This window comes from Psittacula echo (genome assembly GCF_963264785.1).
Source record: "Psittacula echo genome assembly, chromosome: 4".
NCBI lineage: Eukaryota > Metazoa > Chordata > Aves > Psittaciformes > Psittacidae > Psittacula > Psittacula echo.
Genome location: NC_137738.1, coordinates 96,779,376 through 96,794,728, shown reverse-complemented (window position 1 = coordinate 96,794,728; position 15,353 = coordinate 96,779,376).

Sequence of the window (15,353 nt, the reverse complement as noted above, 5' to 3'; positions counted from 1 at the left end):
AAAAAAAAGATCTGAATTCTGAAAAACTTGAATAAAAAATAATAATGGAAATCACAGATGATAGAGAAGGCAACTCACCATCAACAGCATTCCCTAGAAAGAGTGAGTTGGTTATTTTCCTGTAGTATCATTTCTAAGTTGTCTTGCAAGTGCACCTCAGCCATAACAAGTGTGACAATCTGGAGGAGGAGATACCATAATTCACCGTAGTAGCAGCTATAAATACTGAACACCTCAAAATTAACACCTAAATTCCCAAGCATTTCCAATCCAATTAGGCTCTTTCTTTTCAGACAGTCATTTGAAGGAGCCTCTGCAATTTCTAATATAACCTTCAATGCAAAGCTTTCCTGAATATAATATAAACACAATACAGTATCACCAGTTGTTGCCCTATGCTTTTATTACATACTTATTTTTAAGACAGAACAACTCTAAGGTATTTTCCTGTCAGGAGTGTATGATTCTGGAAATACCCTTCTGTTACAGCACATAGCATCAGAAGGCTGTGCTTTGAATTTGAAGGATTTTCCAAATATTGATTTCCTCATAATTTTCCAATATAGCAGTGAATGCAAATGACATTATCTGGCTGGATATTTTCACCTTGCAATACAGTTGTGACACAAATCTTCCTCTCATTTGTCACTCTACCCATAGACAGTAGTCAGTAAAATGTGGATATTTAAATTACCTGTAAAACCAAATAACTGTGGCATTGCAGAACTGCAGGAGTAGGTGGATACAACGCTGAATTTCAAATTAAATAAGAGGCTAATTATTATTTTATTATATCTGTAAAGCCCATACAGTATTTGCCATGTATAAAGTTGGATTTTAAACAGGTTCACTTGCATATCTTGTTTTTTCTTTGTTTTCTACTTAGTAAATGCTGTGATTCTATTTTGACATGTTAGCAATGGAATACACTTAATATCACATGCATAATTAATGACAGATATATGTAACATATGGGCTTAGGCCAAATAACTGATATGATATATTCATGCAAGTAACTGTAGATGTGCACTAAATAAAGTCTTTCTTAGCTCTACTTTAGTAAGTAGGGCTACTCTTAAAATACATGAAGTGTGTGGGGGAATCTGCATTCAGCAGAGATATTTACAACCCAAATCAACTTAGTTTTGCTGTGCCATGAGTGGAGAGAAATTAATAACCTCTGCAGTCCTAAACATAGCTCCACTAAATTTGTCTATGATTCTATCAAGACTAATCATAATTTTGTCTACTACAGAACATGTTCATCACATGGCAGCAGCTCACTCCAACACTTACAAAATTGCAGGTGGATTTTTGGCTGTATGAAGCTGAAGGGTAAAATACTTGTTATTTTTAGAGAAACCAAGATTACACCCTGTATTTTTGCATGTTTGCAGAAAAAAGATGTCAAGAATATTGGTCTGAAGGAAGTGATTTCTCTTACACCAGATTTCCTTTAAAAGCACAACATAGCTTGAAGTATAGTCACAGCTTACACTGGCAAAACTGTGTTTTTGAAGGTATCATTAGTACCAGACTTCTTGATTGAAATAACATATTAAATTTAGGCTTCTTAGTATAAAAGCTAATAAGAAAATGAAAGAAAAGTAAGATTAAGTGATATATCAGAATAAAAAAAAGTATTATTTTAAATATCTGTATTAATTTTTGCTTTTATAACTGTTTTATAGTATTATTGCTTTATCTTAAGCATCTTTTTTTTCCTAGCCATTAACTAACTTGGTCTGTGTTTAACAGTGTTTGGATTGTTCATATCTTCATGGTTTTTGTTTAATGAATGTTGTTTCTAGAGACTAGATATATACCTGTCAATTAGTAATTAGTAGAAGCAGGATTTATTTTGATGTCAAAAAAACTACACTGACTAATATGTCAGGGTGTACAGATGCAGGATGGACTTCTGTGGCAGCTGGAGGCTACGTCAGATCTCTTGCTGCATCTAAAGTCAGGATCTAAGAGTAGGTTAAAACGTTCTGTGAGTATTCCTCATTCCAGTGCACCATAAGCAAAGTTTTTCTGTGAAATGGGTTTAAGATCATGCCAGCAGACTGCATGTTGATGCAAGCTGATATCAGCAGAGACACTATGTGTTTGAAATGTGATGCATTTCCAACACACATACACAAAAAGGAATTGATACTCCTTCCTCCAAACCAAAAATTATCTGAAATGAAGCAATTCTGACATTTTCAGTTAGAAGCATTCAATAATTAATTTACATATCACCCCCATTTGCTGGACGACATGTCCTTCCCTCTTAACAGATATATTGGAACCATGGAGGAAAATATTGATGAAGAGTTCTTAAAAGGGTTAATAAAAATTTAGCCAAATAATTTTCCAATTAAGAAGGGGAGCTTTTGCATGAACATTTCTATTTTGGTTATATTTTCTACAGAAAACAGGCAATGCAAATCATTCTAGTTTTGTTCTGACATGAAACATCTGCCATGTAACCATCCATACTCTTAAATTGCTATGTTCTATGCACGGCTTTGCCTCCAGCTTACTAATGCTCCCTCAGACAAAGCCTGAGCATACTTCAGGGTTGGCACCTGCCAGCAGCATGAACAATAACAGCATTTTGTTTTGAACCCTCTGTTTTATGGGAATAAGGAAAATCAGCTGTAAGGACACAGACTGCTGCATGATCAAGACTGTGACTGACCTATTTTATTTGCACAGATAGAGCAAACAAGAAGAGAGGGAAGACCTACTCTTGGAAATGTCTCCATAGAAGAATAATGTTCACCAGACAAAAATTGCACTTCTATTTTAAGACTTGCAAGTGTTTCACTAACAGCAGTCTAATTTTTATAAGATGAAACTGAATAGCACTACAGCAGCTTCTGCTCTCATGCCCCATTCCCTCACTGAGGCCTGATGGAGCTGAAGAATATTCAAGCTAATTTTAGCAGGATCTGAAGAAGACATTTGCTCTTCTGGGTGTGTATGAAGGCAAACCCCCAGAATTGTGTAAGAGGTATGTGTACTGTTAGAGGATTGATTCGTCACATCAAATAGGTGAGAAAAAAATGGGAACCAAACAACAAAAAGACACTGTTGTGTTTCAGGTAATTATCTAATTATCTCTTGAGTTGTGGGGTTTTGTGTTGTTTACTTTTCTTTTAGATCTTCCTCCATGCTAATGCCAGCTGTATTTCTTATTTTCTTTCTCCTACCTATTGATTTCCCCTTTATCTTTTGGAGGGAAGTTATGTAATAACTTATGTCTCTTACTGGCTAGCATGAAAGCTCAGTATATTATCATCATTATTCACTGCTTTACACAGATAAGAATTCACTTTGAATATAACCCTGTGTGAGATCTACTGCAAATTATAGCTCTATGCACAAAGCTACAAATGCCAACAAGATACTGAGGGCTCAGAAATAATGCTCAGCGCTCTGCAGCCAACATGTAAGGGTCAGCCTAGATAACTGAAAGGCAGATTGCTTTCCATCACACTGATAATTTCTATTTCATTTGGCATTTTGTCCTTGCTTAATTATATACTTCATCTACATAAATCAGAATCTGGGAAACTTTTTCATTAAGTTTTTTGCATCTAAATAAAAAGTAATTAAAATCATTTCTATGCAAAAGACTGGAAAATTTTTAGTTTGTATTGAATAGACCATGCTAATGCAAGTAACAACAGTGAAAAGATGTCTTTAAATTGTCTTCCTCTCAAAGAGCAAGCAGTCAAAATGTCAGCACATTTTACTTGATTCCTTACTCAGATCATAGTGCTGTTCAGTAGCATTCAGCTCCAAAAAATTATCAAAGTAGCGCATCACCTTCTATTTCCTTTTGCTAGCTATTCAAGGTTGCTATTGTATAAGATCTGCTTCCCCTGACTTTGGCCCAGTAACTCCAGACTACATATATGCCATGGTTTAAGCCCAGTTGGTAACTCAGAACTGCGCAGTCGCTCTCTCACTTCTCCCCGCTTTTCTCTCCCCTGCTCCCGGAGGGATGGAGATGAGTATCAAGGGAATGCAACTCGCGTGGGTTGAGATAAGAACAGTCCAGTAACTAAGGTATAACACAAACCACTACTGCTACCACCAGTAATAATAATGATAAGGGAAACAACGAGGGGAGAGAATATAAAACTAAAAGGGGAAATTGAAAAGAAAACAATAAACACAAGTGATGCACAATACAACTGCTCACCACCTGCTACTGATACTCAGGCTGACTCGAGCAGCAATCTGGGCCTTCTGGGTAACTCCCCCCAATTTATATACTGGGCATGATATGCTGTGGTATGGAATACCCCTTTGGCTAGTTTGGGTCAGGTGTCCTGGCTCTGCTTTCTGCTAGCTTCTTGTGCTCCTCCTCACTGGCAGAGCATGAGAGACTGAAAAGTCCTTGATTGGAGTAAACATTACTTAGCAACAACTAGAAACATTTTGTGTTATCGCCATTGTTCTCAGGCTAAAGTTGAAAACACAGCACTGCACCAGCTACTAAGGAGAAAAATGACTGTTACAGCTGAACCCAGGACAATATGTCATATATAAAATCAAATGACATTGTGGAGGGTAAATATATGTGCATACTAAGGCACTTAAATTACAGATATATGCAGTGTTATTTACTACACGACTTCCCTATGCTGTGATGGAGATGGTGCAGTGAGTGAAAGGAGCCAGCTGGGTGTTAAGAGGCTCCTACATGACTTCCTTGTTCCATGTGAGAGATGGTGCAGTCCTGCAGGGAGGCATGGTAGTGAGTGTACTGGTTCCTGCTGTCCTATGCATAGTCCTGGTGCAGGGTTGTTTGGATTCCCTCCCTGGAGTTGTTTTTCAGCCACTTTGATTTATCCCAGTACTCTTCAGTGCCCTTAGCTGCAGGACTGACTAAAGAATACCTCACGGATGATCAGATCATTTAGTTTTCGATTTGCTATTGGTTTATGATTTGTGTCACTATTGTTAGTGCTCACAGTCTGCTTCTTCTGGACACTTCAGGTGTGACTCCTCAATAATCTACAAGTTTTTTACCTAATTTGACTATGTATTTCCTTGATCACACCAAAATTCTCTGGTTGTCCGAGGCAGGGGATTGATCATGTTTTCATCTACTTCTACAGCAAGAAGTTGATTAAAGTGCACATTGGAACAACTGTATTACAAGTTGGGCCCACTGGAAACAACATTGACTCCTAGATCTCAAGGAGAGAACATCTGAAAACATACAGATCATCCAAAAAGGCAGAAAACCTTGGCAGTTCCATTTCTATATTCTCATACCTTAATCTTCATGAAAATGCTTAGACCCCCGATTTGTGAAGAATGAGAATCTCACTGACTGAGATTCAACACAGAAATGTATTCAACCCTGTTCTAGAAGGAGATTCAGAAATTCAGCCTGGACTACTTATTAAACTGTATAGTTTTATGCTGTGCTTGACTTCCAGATTCTAATGCTGTAAGTATACAAATTTGTTACCAAGGAAACAAGAAGTATTTCTCTTATTATTCAGTAAATTTGACACAAACTACAAAAAGCATCTATCCATTAGCACTCTAAAGCTGGAATGTTGTCCTACATTTTTCCCTATAATTCTGTCTTTAATAAATGACTTACAGCTTCAATGTCAGATATCACAGATACACAGACCATGGTAGAAGAAATTAAAAAAAAAAAGAAGGGGGGAAAGAAAAAAAAGCAATTATTTTCCTTGGCATAGATGAATGATTTTTGTTTCCTCCATAGATGAAATGTTTCTTGCAGAGCTGCAGCATATTACCCAGCAATTCCCACAGCAAAGGGTCATAATGGGGGGGTCAAATATTCCAGAATGCTAAGACCAGCTTTCAGACATAGCTAATTCTAAGAAAGTGCTGATAAGAATAATGATGATGTTCTGATTAATGTACATAATCAGGACTAGGAAGACCAAAGTTAGTCTTATAGGTTGGATAGAGAATTTTCTGTTCTGTTTAAAGCAACGTTCAAGGTTTCTTAAGCTTAGTTAGACCCCAGCCAGGCTGAGTATTGAAGAGAGTATGAATATGGATTTTAGTGAAGAAGAGATGGTTATTAGAAATAATTAATGCTAAATTAACTCTTTGGCTTCTACTTCAGAAGTAAAAAATAACATCATGCATGACTTACAAACAACACTGAATATTCCAGTGTTTGTGGCTATGTTTCGTAGTTTGCTTTTTCCTCTGTCTGCAGCCATCTGAAGTGTACCAGACAAAGTATTCTGCACAAACTAGGTTTATCCATGTTGCTGTTGAGGATGCATATACAGTTTGTGTTGCTTACAAGAGTCATCCAACTGCCATTTGCAACAAAGCCTTTTTGTGAAATTTGTCAACAATTTGAGAATAAAATCAAGGTGTCAAACTGTGAAGGTACAAATAACAATCAAGTTACTCAGTGCCTTTTACTACAAGTATATGATTTATTTCATCTGTCATAGCACCAAAGCAATTGGTGATTAGTGGAAAAAAAAGGAAGTTAGAGTTGGTGCACACAGAAATTCAGATTAGATCAAAGCCTTCTGTATAGCTATACCAGATTGGCAGCTTGGTATGATTTATGAACTGTTCATTAAATCTCCCTTCTCTGTGTCAGATTCAATATATGAGTATAAAAACCTTGATTTACATTGATAGCAGATAGCCAAAACATAACTTATCTGATGACTGTACATGGCATACTGATGAAAATCTAGACTCAAACAACTTAACACTTTGTAAATATGACAATGAAAGACAATCACAAGGAGAACAAATTCCTAAATGAAATTGAGAATAAAATTGATAAATAGTCCTGTATTTTCTGTAATCATGTAATGAAAATAATTTTATAAATATACTGAGTGCACCTCCAGCAAGTTTGCCAATGACACTAAGCTGTGTGGTACTGTCGACATGCTGGAGGGAAGGGATGCCATCCAGAGGGACTTTGACATGCTCAAGAGGTGGGCCAATGCCAACATTATGAAGTTCAACAAGGCCAAGTGCAAGGTCATGCATCTGGTTCAGGGCAATCCCAAGCACAGGTTGGACAGAGATTGAGAGCAGCCTCAAGGAGAAGCACTTGGGGGTGCTGGTTGACAAGAAGCTCAACATGACCCGGCAGTGTGCACTTGCAGCCCAGAAAGCCAACTGTATGTTGGGATGCATCAAAAGAAACATGGCCAGCAGGTTGAAGGAGGTGATCCTGCCCCTCTACTCTGCTCTCATGAGACCCCTCCTGCAGTACTGTGTTCAGCTCTGGGGCACCCAACACAAGAAGGACCTGCTCGAGTGAATCCAGAGGCCACAAAGATCATCAGAGGGCTGGAGCACCTCTCCTATGAAGACAAAGTGAGAGAGTTGGACTTGTTCAGCCTGGAGAAGAGAAGGCTCTGAGGAGACCTTAGAGCAGCTTCCGGTAACTAAAAGGGATCTACAGGAAAGCTGGAGACGGACTTTTTACAAGGGCATGTAGTGATAGGACAAGGCGGAATGGCTTTAAACTGAAAGAGGGGAGATTTAGATTAGACATTAGGAAGAAATTCTTCATTATCAGGGTGGTGAAGCACTGGAACAGGTTGCCCTGAGAAGCTGTGGATGCCCCATTCCTGGAAGTGTTCAAGACCAGGTTGTATGGGGCTTTGAGCAACCTGATCTAGTGGAAGGTGCCCCTTCCTAAGGCAGGGGGGTTGGAACTATATGATCTTTAAGGTCCCTTCCAACCCAAACCATTCTATGACTGTTATTTTATATTCAAAGTATTTTATTAAGGTAAAACCACCCATGGTAATTGCTAGAAAAATATTAATTCCTTGATTCTAATAGGCTGCTAAATTTACCAAATGAAATCTTGTTATTTGCTAATAATTTTTAAAGTATAAAATAGTTATTTTTTATTACAACTGATCTTATGGCTATGATGTATAAAATATGTGAATTAGTTTTGTCCAGCAAATAAAAGCAATATCTGTGACATCCAATTCTATATAGTGTAATCTAAGCTAGCTATTTCGTAAAATGAGTTGTGCAAGGATACATTTCTCATCATTTGAGCCATAAAACAACTTTGACCATGTGGTGTGATATTTGTGCTTTGAGCTCTAGCATCTCTGGATAGAAATTCAGTAGTGTTACAACAAATACTATATTCTCTTCTATGTAGTCTCATCTTCTGCTCCATAACTTCTAGTATACATAACATCATTAGACTTCATTGCAAGGAGCAGGAATATGGAGCAGTAGAATATTTTAACAGTTAATATGCAGAAGAATATTATTAAAAGTTTTATTTTTGTCCCTCTGTAAATGCACACTAAATCTTGATTTTTGTATTCACTTGTATAATTAAATTCTAATCTTTATAACAGTTCAGAAAGCTAAGATGACTTCCTATTGCTGTAGCATTTTGTGTATGCACAGTACCTCTCCTCTAAAAGGATGACTACAAGTGATAGTTAAGTATTGCTTACATTTCTGTCTTTTCTTTCTTTTACACTTCAGCTACAGCATCTTGGTCTCTATTTCTTGTTGTCTACTATTTTACATCCTATTCAGCATTATGGGAGGTCTAATGCTGATGACATTGCAATTATACTATTTATTAGCAGAGGATAATAGTGAAAATGGAAAGGATCATTAATAAATGTCAGAAGAGGGAACAGGTGAAATTTAGAAAGCATTCTACATTTCCAGTATTACTGACATTACATGTCTATGAAGCAAATTCAAAATACTACACTTCACAGTATTCACTGGTTGCGGTGCAATCACAATTTCTTAGGACATGCTGTTACCCCAAAGTAATCAGCTTATTAGTTTTGCAAAAAGGATACAGGACAGAATGAAGTGTTCTTGTCTACGTTATGAAACTTTTACATCTGCACAACATTGCTATCCGTCACATCATTTCCACTTGATTCTGTGTGATTTTGGTCAGATTTATTTTGCCTGACTTGAATCTCTTCTTCTCTGTCCAAAACAGGGAGACAATGGACTTCATTCAGTTGTCTGAACGTAAGTATTCATGTCCATTTGAGATAGCCTAGAGAAGCCTCCAGCTGCTGCTACAGGAGGTTGCAAGTCTTGCCAAGTCGCGTGTTGTATTGGTCATGCAGATGTTTGGACAGAGTAGGACATCTCAAATAATGCTAGACATCCTGTGTTTAGTCATCTGAGTGAGACCACACATGTACACGTATTCAGAATATAAATCATCCCATTTGTTTGAGCCGCATAACTCACAACTATGAAACACATTGAAAGAATGTACCCTTTCTTTGCATTCAGTAGAAGGAGTCTAGGGACTTCATTCAGTTCACTTCTGTGCTTATGATTGTCACTAAATATGTGTTCATCATACTAGACAAAAATGGAAAAAATATTGCAACAGTAATGTTTCATAATACAGAAAAACTGAAAACTGAACCCAAACCAGAAGCCTCTCCACTGCCCACTTTCTCTAGAAGTGTCAGTAGAGATTAAGACCATCTTCCCATTGTAAAACTTGAATCTTTAACTAGGAAAAAGCTGTTGGAGAAAAATTAGGAACCATGGCTCATCACCTATGGGACAGTCTTTAAAAAGATGGTAGGAATACTTCTTGTGTTGCTATCACTATTACCAGATATGCTAACTGGTAACAGTAGAAGATAATGCACTTTGGGGAAGAAACCTCTAGTGGATAATTTTGCAAATATATTAATAATGTATAGAAAGATATTTTGCTGGAGAGACTGTGGCACTGAAGTACCAGAAAATAAGTATTACTGAAAGCTTTCATCCTTCTTGAAATCACCTAAACACCTTTGATGTGTTCCTTTCTTGTGGAACACAACATAATATGCCAAAGTCCTGAAACCTGTTTCATTATGAAGCCATTACTGACCACAAAGAATCTACAAGGGGCTAATAGATATGAAACAGGAACTGTAGAAGGCACATGCCTTTCTTTCTAGAGTTGCAGCCACAGGCCTTGGATGCCCTAGTCATCTGAAATGGTACTAGATACCTGTGTAAGTAACTGAATTCCAATTAGTGTTCACCCAATTAATGTAGTGATACTTTTCCTCCCCTTTTCTTACTATAAAAACTCAAAAGTTAGAAAATTACCTAGAGTTTAATTTCTACCTGTAGTTTAGATTTTTTTAAAAAAATTTGCAATTATGTCTTGGTCACTAGGATACAACATCCTGTTTCCTGACTGTTCTGTTCAGGTTTGTATAAACATGCTTTAATAGTCTTTGGAGCATGGATTAGAAAGCTGATGTTTGACTTTTGTGGGATTGTCCTAACCTCCAACCTCCAGAGCCAGTCTGATGCCCCATCTCAGACTGTGGCAAGCTTTCACAGCAGCTCCAGAGCAAGGCAAGGCTTCAGTACAGTCATGGCAGGCAAATGCTATAATAATTCATCTTTTAGGTAGTAAAAGAGGAACCCTAATACCCTTTTTGCTGGTTTTGGAAGGATGAGTCTGTCTATGAATATGAAATCCTACAAATCCTGTTTCACACTGCCTAAAGAAAGTTTGTTTCAGTACAAACCGCATTTTTAAAACAGCACACACACTCATAGAAGTACTGCAAGTTTTCAAGACATTTTCCCCCTTAACCATCTTTGAGCAGATATTTGCTATGATCTTTGTATGGAAAATCAAACACAAAACAATAGGTCTGAATAGGATGTGTGAATTCTGTAGGAATACCTGTTATTTCTTTATTATATCTAGAGTTTCAAACTTTTCTACGGGAGAATAATTTTAAAATGTTACCTTAAATTTTGTAATATGCTATTAGATATTTATAATAAGGAAAAGTCATGAAAAAAATGCAAAACTTTTTGAAAACTCATCATTATGCTGAATCCAAAGCAATAACTCAAACAGCTAATAATCCATTGCTTATTGGTACAACGTGTATTCTTCAAGCATCTGGATGTGGGTGTTAAATCCCTAACAGCTGTTAGTGACTCCCTGCTGTATCCCTGTATTTTTATTACTGTAATCCATGCATCGCTTGAATATTAGAAGCATTTTAACACATAGAGTTACCAAGCAACTGTTCAAGACAGCTTTATTATACGCATGTTTCTTGCATGCTTCATGAGACTGCTCTGTGAACAGAATTATCAAATTATCATGAGACTGCTCTGTGAACAAAACAGTAAGTTGGAGAAAGAAATCAGCTAAAGGAACCAGCAGTTTTAGAGGACTAATTCTATGAACTTCACCCTAATAAACCCCAAAGGCTCAAACTGTATAGAGGCTGTTAACTTACTTCAGCTCCAGGCTTCACACTTTGCCATGTGAAATTGGCTGCAAGCTTCTTACCACAAGATTTTCAAGGACTTAAGTCCTTCTGTCTTGGCCCTAAAATTATACTTGGCTAAAGCATGTTCTTAAACATACAACCTTAAGTACAAACCTAATGACCCCAACATAAAAAGCAGCTTAAAATGACACAATTTGTGTATGTTGGTAGTACTCTTCATAAAATGAGGTGCGAACATTCGTCATTTTACTTAGTCTCAGTTTTGCACCCTTTAGGTACATATTTTTAGGCCTTTTTTCCAATAACAAGAGAGCTCAGAGCTAATATTTTTATAAAAGCCACATAATTCCTGTAATCACATGATTTCTCAAAGGTGCAGGGCTTGTCAGGCAGCAACTACATGTATATTTGATAGATATATTGATCAGCATACTTTGATAATGGTGATACTCTAAGAAACTGTCATGCCACAGTGTTTATAGAAAACTGCAACTCATCTACCCGCTAATGCTGGTACTGTAGCAAAAATACAGTTTAATAAGAGATGTGAGGAGTAGATAGCGAATAATATTCCCTTCTGGAAGACAGTGTGATTCTGAGAATGTTGACACTAAACGGCATAAAAGAGTGAATGTATGAGTCTTGAAACCTTGTTCATTGAAAGGATTTTGGTTTTAAGGCTAAGTACTTTGTAAGAAAACATATTTTGTTCAGTATGAAAAATACAGACTGTTTTTCTTTGTTTCTGATCTTCTAACTCCATGTGTGCTATAGAAGCGTGAAATGAATTCTCTATAATTTTTTTTTTCCCCTAGAAATAACACCTACAAGAGGATCTGCAGGAGTAAGCACATCTCCTGCAGAGCTTGTGTTCAGGCAAAAGGAATAAATTTTTCTGGACAGGAGCTGACGTGGAATAGAGCCATGTGTCTTTTCCCTGTAACCTCGAGAACTCCAGCTTCCAGGAACACAGCTTACTGCTATGATAACAGGTCTGTTACCCACATGCAGTTGTCTTGGGCTTTGCTAAGTGGTTATGCTGCTAGCCTTGGAAGCGATATAAATGCATTTACATGCTACTATGCTTGGACTCATAATTAATAGTCCAAGCAGAGAAAGCACCAGTGTCCAATCTGCAAGCCGGATAAACTGTTTCTAGATAAATGAGAGTTGTCATTTATAAATGCTACAGTATGCTTTCATGTAGTTAATCATATGGGATACAAGCATGCTGAAAAGCTGTAGCATCCATATTTTTCATTAAAAGGATGCCCACCTGAGAGTTAAAGAAAGTGAAAAGCTCTACAGGATAGTTTGAAAAAACAGCTGTATGGTATTAGCAGGACAAATCTGATGTTTTTTCCAAAGTATAGTTCAGAATCAAACCAATTTTTGATTATCTGGATCATGAATTCACATCAAAAAACTGTGGCAATCATCTCTTGAGCAGCTCAGATCCAAGAGCTGCATGAGTGGTTGCCATAAATTGCCATCAGAGAGAAGGAGGACTGATGAAAAGAGAGGATGACTTTCTCCATCCCATCTAAAACCATTATGTGAATCAGAGCAACAGCTGAGCATAAGCCTACAGCCTGTTTCATATGACATAAAGAACATAATAGATCAGAAGGACTAGGCACTAGGCACTTTTAATTTCTAAGTGGTTTATCACAACAAGCAAAGCCTTGTTTTATGTTGCAAGGACACAAAAAAGATTTGCTTATAGGGGTCGTTTTCTTGATCCATTAGTAACTGGCCACGCACTTCCAGGTATTACCATCCTGCCTTTCTACTGCCAAGCAGCTGTAAAATTCTACCTGCACCTGTGGGTTATAAAGCATTAACCCTTCAGGCATTATCTGAAAGATTCATCTTTGTTAATAAAAAGCTCCACGGGTTTTTGAATAGAGGCCAGCAGAAGTCAGCACTAGAAGGACGCAAAGCATGCTGTTGCATACTGTTGCAGGCATTTTCTCTAGAATTACACTCATCAGCCTTCCCTCATTCCCCTGAGGAATTATGCAGGATAATAAAGATGATCTGGACTTCATTTATTATGACTGTTCCAGTTTAACTGGAGAAGAAATACAGCATTGTAGATAGAATGTGCTTCTATTAAACTGGTTTCCGTGCAATATCTAGAAAAAGAAACCAGCTTTGTGTTTTCTTTTGCATGAGATATTAACACCCTTTCAACTATAAATACTCAGGTTCAACCTCTTGTCAGATTCCATTTGCATTTCTATTTAATGTTTTCTTCCCCTCCTTTCAGCACACTGTTTGACACTCTTCGGTATTTTACTGGCTGCTTGAAGGCTTGTCTACACGAACAATTAATTCAGCAACTCCTCCAGATATTACTGTTTTGAAATCACAGAATCATAGAATGGTTAGAGTTGGAAGGGACCTTAAATATCATCTAGTTCCAACCCCCTGCCATGTGCAGGGACACCTTCCACTATAAGAATAAAAGATTCTTATTCACTTTTAGGTTTATCTGATTTGTGGACTAATTTGAATACAATATTCTAATGAGGGTTTCTAAAGACATTAATATTCAGCAATAACAACTGCAGATTAGATTCAATCTCTACTTTAATCCAAGGTAACCTTTTAACTTTACTCTTAAAGTCTATTGCTATTAAGACTCACCCTTATGAAATGAGACTATGCTTAATGCTGAAACTATAATTAAATGAACAATAGGCCAGATCAAACCAGACCAGACTAGACTAGACTGGAATGGAATGGAATTAGTTTTGTTTCATCTATTCATTGCACCTCTGGTCACTTTGAGCCACTAACGTAAGGATTCCTAAATCATTCCATTGACTAGGGATGGAGTCTGGAGGGTCGAGCTGGGAGAATGATGCATGTCCTGGGAGGGATGCTGAGCACTGAGACCCATTTTCCACATTGCATCACTGTTCATTTCCCTGCTTCTTTCTTGAAATCTCCAACATCTATCCAAGACAAATCCGAGGATAAGCTTGGTGGTATTTTTTTCCTTAGTTTATTCCAATATCATTAACTTTACCTCAAGTTAGGTTCTCTCTGCCCCTCAGACCAAATGTGAACACATAGCCTAGTCATTGCTATATGGTTGTGTGCAGCCTGTCATAGAGGGAGCTAGGTCAGGATTTTGTTAAATAAAGGAGTTTAATTTATTTTTTGTTCTTATTTCTTCACTATCATTCCCCTAAAAAAAAAAAAAAATAAAATTATTATCCACTCCTGCCAGTGAAACACTTCTTAGAACTGGCATTTAGGATACCTTTAAGAGCAAATTACCTCAGTGCAATATTATATAAATTGTAGATGTCATTACTGAAAATCTTAACATTTCTTTTTATTTGAAAAGTACGTTTGTATATGTATACATATATTAAACCCAAGAAAAGCTACTGCTTAGCAAATAAAAGCATATTTTTAATTACAAACTTGTCAAAATCCCAATTTTCTAAGTATCTCATGATGGTACATTTTTCTACCAGGTTTTATATGCCAGCAGTGCATTTGCTGGAAGTAGACAGATTTTGGGGGTTTACAGAGGTTAATTTACCTTATGACATTGTCTGATTACTTTGGAACACAGCAATTTATCTACTGTACCTGGCACTTAGGTCCTAGAAAACATTATTTAAAGCAAGAAGCTGTCACAAGGATTCTGCACTCACTGTTAGCCCTATACAAGGTAGGAGGGAGCAATATAGCTGTCTCTAACTTCAGAAGATTTTTATTTAGCAAAAGAAAGAAAAAGAAATTGCTTTTTCAATCTACACTTTATCACTTTATATTCTGTTTGTGCTCAATCTTTGAGTTAGGATGCTAGACCAGAATAATGAGTTCTTACATTTTAAATGGAGTGAGATCTGAGATTAACCTGATTTCTGAGGGGAGAGAATTCAGTAGCTTCTCTTTTATTACCAGTAACTTCAGGCATCTGCCTTTGATCTCTCTGCTGGGGCTGGGATTATAACAGGTTTTTTTCTGTGTTAATGGAGGAGGAAAAAAAGAGGAGCAAATGTCAACACAGCGATGTCTTTAAAAGGTCAAAATGAAACATGAAGTTATATCCTTCAT